We start from the raw sequence: 6,890 nt of genomic DNA, 5'->3' as shown, positions 1-6,890 counted from the left end.
TTTTTGTTTTTTTGGGGTTTTTTTGTTTGTTTTTTTGTTTTTTTTTGTTTGTTTGTTTTTTTGTTTTTGTTTTTGTTTTGCTGGTTGTTTTGTTTTTTTTTTTCCCTTGCAGGTCATTAACCCTTTATCCCCCCCCAAATCTGAGGTCTTTGCCACCCTTTTAAGCCTTGTAGCCCCCCATGCTTGTAGCGAGCAGCAAAACCCCCAGTGCAGCAGGACTTGGTGCTTTCCCCTTCCCCTTGTGTGGGTTTTTTGGCTGGAGGGAGCATTTTGGCCACAGCAGGACCCAGACTGCTCTGGCCTTGGCACTCAGTGGCTGCAGTGATCCAGAGAGCGACCTGGGAATTTCACCTTTCTCTTTTTTTAGCACAACAGGGTGAATACTTACAGGCCCTGAGTGGGAAATCATTGTTTACCCTGATCCCTACTCCTTATTTTGAGGAAATACTGCAGACTTTTGCCAGAAGATGGCAACTGGAAACGCTCATTGTAAAACTCCTCCTTTAATTTCACAATCTGAATCACCTCCTAATAAAAGGATTTATTGTAGTGGGGACGTGTTGTTAATTATCATTAGACCCCTGCTTTTGATTAATGCTGCTAATTAGTTTCTGCCCTTGACTTTTTCCAATTAAGTAGTGGATGCCTGGGTGCTGAACACGTGGGCAGATTCTCTAATTAGAGAGAGGAACGTGGCTTCTCCTTGTAGGTAAAGACTGGAACTTTCAGGAGCTGCTCTGGGGCTGGGAGCCTTTTGCTGCTAAAATTTGTGAGAAATACATTTGTGGAGAGGTTTTGGGGTTTAACAGAAGGTTGACACAGTAGGTGTTCATGTATAAATTCTGAGATAAGGAATGTTGATTTAGAAATGCCGTGGGATAGGATGGATATTGTTGAGAGAAAAATGAAGTTTAAAAAAAAGTTTTAAAGGGTGGTCTTAGAAATAAGAGTCGATACTTTGGAGAAACAGAACTATGAAAGGTGCATTGCAGTAGCAGCCACGAGGGGTAGTTTTAGATTATTAACTTTAAGGCATTCACAGCGTGGTGTGGCAAAAGCTGATAGGCCAAGAAACACTTATAGTGCATTGTAATTAGGAAATAATTGGCTTCTGATTGTGGTGGCGTGAATTGTAACATCTGTATTGTCTCACCCTTCACATGAGACTGAAAATGGAATAAAAGTTTGTAAAACACCACTCAGTTGTCCCATCTCTGGGGCAGAAAAGAGTGTTATCCCAGAAACTGGTGTTTTGTGTGAGGATAGAACTCAGGAGTAATTGTCTTGATTTACATGAGCAGGAAGTGAAATAACCTGTGACTAAAAGAAGTTCTCTTCTCTTCTCTTCTCTTCTCTTCTCTTCTCTTCTCTTCTCTTCTCTTCTCTTCTCTTCTCTTCCCCTTCCCCTTCCCCTTCCCAAGGAGGGGCTGGGGGCACTGCTGGTGCTCTGGGGGTCCTGGGGGTGTTGGGTCTGGAAAAAGGGGTTCCTGGCAGGAGGAGCAGTGAGGGGGGTCAGGCTCTGCTGCCTGTCCCAAGGGAAACACGAGAGGAAACAGCCTCAAATTGCACCAAGGAGGGGCAGATTGGAGACTGGAAAAGAAAAAATGGCATGAAAGAGAGGCCAGGCACTGGATGAGCTGCCAGGGAGGTTTGGAGTCACTGGGATTGTCCCAGAGGAGTCTGGATGTGGCCTTGGGGACAGGCTTTGGGGTGATGCTGCTGGGGCTGGGGTGGCACTGCTGGAACCCTGGAACTTTTTCCAGCCTTGATAATTCTGGGATTTTTAACATGGCAAAGATACACGCTGGTTTTGCTGTGCCAAAGATCCTCTTAAGGGTTTAGAATGCAGTAACAGATATAAAGCAAGATGGAGGGTTTAGGGCAGAGGCTAAGAAAAACAATTTATTACTGGGGTGGCACTGGATGATCCTGGAGGACTCTGCCAGCCCCAGTAATTCTGGCATTCTGGGAGTTACACCTTTAGCAAGACAGCTTTAATTGTGATCTCCCTTTCCACAATCCACTGAGCTCTGGGAGCAGCTGGAAAGTTGTACCCAGCTCTCTTGGTTTGAAAGCCAGGTGTCTGCTGAGGAAGGCAGGAGACTGCCCTGACATGGAAAATGTAAATCCCTTCCTCTGAACTGTTATAAATTTGAAATTAAGGGGCTCTCAGGCAAAGAAATGGGAATAGGAATAACAGTTCTTTACCTCAAAAAATGGAAACAGAATTCACAGCCCCATTTCCAGCCTAGGACACCAACTTCCCATGTGGCAAGAACATGTGGGAGCTGCAGGGAACTCCTGTGGGATTTTTCTTGATTTACATAGAGTAATTTATTCAAAAACCAGCGGGTTTGGGGCCAGTTATAATGATAAAGCAGTTATAAAGCATTCACATAACTATAATATAATTTACTCTTATAATTATGGTTATATTATATATTCTATATTCTATATTCTATAGCATATAGCATATAGCATATAGCATATAGTACTATAAATTATATATTATATATTATATAATTATATAACTATGTCTATACATTATTATATTTATGTATATATCTTCTATTATATATTGCATATTATATACTTATGTTTATACATTATTATATACAATTATATGTATTTTTATAGATTGTAATTATATATTAAAATAATTTTATATACAGTTATTTACTTTTACAATTATAAAGCCTTCACATCATGCTAAATGCACGTTGCTTCATTTAGTGCAGTCAGATGTTGCAGACAGGTATTCTCCCAGCTGATTTTGGTGATATAAATGTGGGTGGCAGAGTGCTCCTGAGCTGATGCTGCCCTGCAGTGGGATTTCCTCACCCTGCACATAAAGGCAGGAAGCCTCGTGGTCCTTGTGTGCACAAACACCTCCCTTCACTCTTCTCCAGAGTGGGGGGAATCCAGGCAGGATTAAAAGAAATGGAGAGACTGAGCGTTTCCAAAAGCAAAAAATAACCCCATTTCTTATCTTTATTTTAGAGTAACCCCAAGAACATCTCTTTGCTTTGAAAATAAATTTTCCCCTAATTTCTGCTTACTTTTGGCGTTGTGTTCTTGGACTTGGGAGACCTTGGACCTGTCCTTTCTCCCAGTTTCTCTCTAATTTCTCTCTACTTTCTCTCTGATTTCTCTCTAATTTCTCTCTAATTTCTCTCTGATTTCTCTCTACTTTCTCTCTGATTTCTCTCTGATTTCTCTCTACTTTCTCTCTACTTTCTCTCTGATTTCTCTCTGATTTCTCTCTAATTTCTCTCTACTTTCTCTCTGATTTCTCTCTAATTTCTCTCTAATTTCTCCCTAATTTCTCCCTAATTTCTCCCTAATTTCTCCCTAATTTCTCTCCTTCCCTGTGCCCCAAATTCTTCTCTGGGATATGACAATGATAATTTTGCCTTTCAAAGAGGACTTTTCTCTCTTTAGCGCTGTTTGATCCCAGTTCTGCTTTGTGAATAATTTTTTCAGCTGTTCCATCAGGTGAGATCTGCCTAAAAATGTAAAAATTGGGTAGAAATGAATGGGATAAAAAAGGGGATAAAAAAATGAGATAAAGGTATTTATCAGAGTCTGTGGGAGATTTACCCTGTACGTGTAATCAAGGCATTATATTTATAATCTGTTTATTTTTAATCCTCTCCACATCTATAAGTGGCTCAAATGACTGTGGCCTCTTGAGTTGCTCAAACCAAAGAAAATTTATCTCAGATTATTAATAATTTTTTCATCACTGAAACTGTCACGACACATTGTGAAAGCGTGGATTCAAAATAAGCCACAGCAGGTTTTTGGGAAAATGGGTTGGGATGGCTTTGTACTTGGAATATTTCATGGGATTCAAGAAAAAAAAGCTCTTTTCGGAGGGAGAATATATTAATTTCATTAGTTGGATTTCATTTTTGGGCTTATTTCTGGATTCAAGAAATAAAAGCTCTTTTCGGAGGGAGAATATATTAATTTCCTTAGTTGTCTTTCATTTTTGGGCTTATTTCTGTTGTGAGATTGGATTTTGTTCTTGGGGGAAAATGTGCTTTAATTAAAAGATAAAGAAGAAATAATTCTTATTGCATTATTATTATTATTGCTGTAACTACTGGAACAAATCATGCTCAGCATCTGTGTTTCCTTAAAAAGCTACCTGGCTTTAACCTGGAGGTCTGTTAAAATCCAGTTACTCCTGAAAAATCACCTTTATTGCTTCCTTTATTCTGTTTTCCATGGGTCAGTCTGATAGTTCTGTCTTAGTTTGGATTTATCAGAGGGATTTGGTGCAAGTGATCTCAAACATTTAATGCTAAATCCCAGATCTGAGCCTTAGCAGAGGGGCCCAGAGCTTTCATTCCAAGCTTTTGCCTGGGTGACTTTGGTTTGACAATAAAAGGGAAAAGGTTCACGTGCCTTAAATAAATTTACCTTGATTAAATAGATTTTTATACTCAGATTTACCTGTTTCTCCTTGATTTTCCCTTTCAGCACCTCTTCCCAGTGGGACACACCCAACCTGCTGCTGCAAACCTTGAGTCCTCTCACAGGAATTCCTAAATTTAGCCTTTGCCAAATTCTGCCTTCACTGTGCCTGTGGTGCAGCCTGGATTTCCAGGGGTAAAGGCAGAAGATGGGAAATAAAGGTGCTAATTTGATTTTCTCCAGTGAAACAGCGCCTTACTGAGGCACTTCTTGTGTGTTTGGCTTAGAAATGAAATTATTGTCTCCCTTCTCTGAGCCTGGAATCATTTGACTGAAAGAGAGCAGGATCCAATCCACACCACACCAGGGTTTGGGGGTTGTGTGGGGGCATCCATCCCTTCCTGGGCATTCCATCCCTTCCTGGGCATTCCATCCCTTCCTGGGCATTCCATCCCTTCCTGGACATTTCATTTATTCCTGGACATTCCATCCCTTCCTGGGCATTCCATCCCTTCCTGGACATTTCATTTATTTCTGGACATTTATTCCCTTCCTGGACATTTCACTCCTTCCTGGACATTTCATTCATTCCTGGACATTCCATCCCTTCCTGGGTATTCCATCCCTTCCTGGACATTTCATCCCTTCCTGGACTCCTCACCCATTCCTGGCCGTGCTTTCCCTGCAGAACTCTTCTGTCACTTCCACTCCAGGTGTTAAATGTCCCTGGGAGCCTTGGAAGGGCTCGATCCCCTTTTTATCCCCCCTGGGCAGGGCATGGAAAAGAGAGAATTCAGCAACAAGCTCTGGGTTTTGTTCTTGATTTAGAAAATCTTGTGTCACTCTCTTGGACTCATTAAACCATGGAATCACGGAAAGATTTGGTGGGGAGGGACTCCAAATCCCACCCAGTGCCACCCTGCCATGGCAGGGACACCTTCCCCTGTGCCAGGCTGCTCCAGCCCCAGTGTCCAGCCTGGCCTTGGGCACTGCCAGGGATCCAGGGCCAGCCCCAGCTGCTCTGGGAATTCCATCCCAGCCCCTGCCCACCCTGCCAGGGAACAATTCCTCATTCCCAGATCCCATCCTGTGGCACTGGGGCCATTCCCTGGTGCTGTCCCTCCATCCTCGCTCCTGGAGCTGCCCCGTGCCCCTCCTGCTCCTTGGCACAGCTCTGCCCTGGGTTCCATGGCTGGCTTGTGTCTCCCGCAGCTCCTCTCCTGCTCAGGAGCCCTCCAGCTGCAGACAAATCCTTGTCACCCTGTTAAGTTCTGCTAAGCCTTTTGATGTTTACACTTTTGTAATGGAGTTTCTCACGCACTTTTCATGTAAATAATTGTTTTGCCTTCCTTTCTGGAGGAGGAGAAATTTCACGGACTGCTGCTTTCACCAGCGTGGCTGGAGAGGTGGCAATTTCATCCTCCAATCCATGGTCACTTTTGAAGGTCTGTAAATATTGGAGCCAGAAACAAACTACACTCCTTTTACCTCGGACATCCCAGCTCCTGCTTGTCGCTCGTGTCGTGTCCTGTTGTGACAGAGCCTCACCCGTCCCCTGAGAGCCAAACCACCCAGCTCCCCCGAGGCTGGCAGTGCCCCCAGGGCGTTCCCGGAGCTGTCTGGGTTTCCAGGCTGGCAGACTGTTAAGTTCTGCTAAGCCTTTTGATGTTTACACTTTTGTAATGGAGTTTCTCACGCACTTTTCATGTAAATAATTGTTTTGCCTTCCTTTCTGGAGGAGGAGAAATTTCACGGACTGCTGCTTTCACCAGCGTGGCTGGAGAGGTGGCAATTTCATCCTCCAATCCATGGTCACTTTTGAAGATCTGTAAATATTGGAGCCAGAAACAAACTACACTCCTTTTACCTCGGACATCCCAGCTCCTGCTTGTCGCTCGTGTCGTGTCCTGTTGTGACAGAGCCTCACCCGTCCCCTGAGAGCCAAACGCACCCAGCTCCCCCGAGGCTGGCAGTGCCCCCAGGGTGTTCCCGGAGCTGTCTGGGTTTCCAGGCTGGCAGAGCCCCCCCCTCACCTCCACCCAGCCCCCGTTACATGCAGATTTGCCGGGAGGGCTGAGCGGGAGCTGGAGCACAAATCCGGGAACAATGGGGTGGGATTTGTGCAGCCTCGGGAGCTGTCCCCTCAGCGGACGGCAGAGCATTAACTGCTCCTGGCTGAATTGTTATTGACTCGGGGCAAACAGCTCCTTTGAAAGGCCCTACAAAGTGTTAGTGGCCAATAATCCACGGCAAACACACAAAGAGCGACACTGTGACAGTCGGGACAAAAGGGACGCGGAGGGGTACAGATAATGAATCATTAATGGCCTGTGCTGCTCCCAGGGGCTGCTCAGGGACCTGGGGGGGGCTGCAGCTCCTGCTGGGGCTGGGGACACCAGGCTGCTCTGGGGACACCGAGGAATGGCTCCTGTCCCTGGGGATGGTTCCTTTCCTTTCCCTGGGAATGG

Source organism: Pyrgilauda ruficollis, unplaced genomic scaffold (assembly GCF_017590135.1).
Source record: "Pyrgilauda ruficollis isolate IOZ18807 unplaced genomic scaffold, ASM1759013v1 scaffold294, whole genome shotgun sequence".
Lineage (NCBI taxonomy): Eukaryota > Metazoa > Chordata > Aves > Passeriformes > Passeridae > Pyrgilauda > Pyrgilauda ruficollis.
Note: the sequence above shows the minus strand (reverse complement) of the source record.